Here is a 1257-nt window from a genome sequence, read left to right on the forward strand (position 1 = left end):
CCTGGCTGTCCTGGAACTCACTTTGTAGACCAGGCTGGCCTCGAACTCAGAAATCCGCCTGCCCCTGCCTCCCGAGTGCTGGGATTAAAGGCATGCGCCACCACGCCCGGCTAACTCTTTTTTTCTTCTTAAGGAAATTACACACTAATTCCTATAGTGCTTGGACTAATTTACATTCCTACCAAACTTATATAATGGTTCTCTTTGGTTTGACTTCTCAACATTAACTTGTTTCCTTAATGGCTGCCATTTTACTGGAATAAGTAGACTCTCAATGTAGTTTTAAATTTATATTTACCCAATGGCTAGTGATAATTTTTTTAATTACTTGGCTATTTATACTTCCTCTTTTTACAACTGTTCATTTTATTTGCCCATTGTATTGGTTGGGTTTTGTTTCTTGGGATTTGTTTCTTTAGTTCTTTATGTATTGTACATGTTCATTTTCCATCAGAGATATAGTTAGCAAAGATTTTCTCTAATTCTACAGGGTATCTTTTCACTCCTATTTCTTTGCTATGCACAGCTTTTAAAGCTTGTAATTCCATTTGTTAATTCTTGACATTATTTCCTGAGTATCTGGAATCCTCAGAAAACCCTGTATCTTCTCAGAAAATTCTTGTATCTTAAAATGATTACCCTAAATTTTCTTTTCTCTAACAGGAGTTTCAGGTCTTAAAATTGTTGGGTAATGGCTTCATATCATGAGGAATTGAGTTACGGTGCATTGGGTGATAGCACCAAGCCATAAAGAATTGCTTAACCCAAGTTTAACTTTCAGCTCCATTTGCTGAAACAGTATCTAGTTATTGAAAACAATATACCCTACTCCCAGTCAAACCATAAAAATATCTATAGTTACCTATGTATATATACATGTCCTCTTGTAAAGGTGATCAACCTTCATCCTGTGGAAAGGCTGCCCCCACTCCCAACCCCCTTGCAACCTGCCTGGCTCTTCTCTGCCTCACTTTTCTTAGAAAGATGTCTGATCCATTTAGAACAGATCTTTATAGAGGGTGAGACAGGGCCAAGAAGTGGGAGTGGGTGGGTAGGGGAGCAGAGGGGGGGGGAGGGTATAGGGGACTTTGGGGGATAGATAGCATTTGAAATGTAAATGAAGTAAATACCTAATAAAAATTTGGAAAAAAGGTGAGAAATAGAGATCTAACTTTATTCTTTTGTATTTGAATACCTAGTTCTTTTTTTTTTATTTTCTTTACATTTCAAATGCTATCCCGAAAGTTCCCTATACCC

Source organism: Mus pahari, chromosome 19 (assembly GCF_900095145.1).
Source record: "Mus pahari chromosome 19, PAHARI_EIJ_v1.1, whole genome shotgun sequence".
Taxonomy (NCBI): Eukaryota; Metazoa; Chordata; class Mammalia; order Rodentia; family Muridae; genus Mus; species Mus pahari.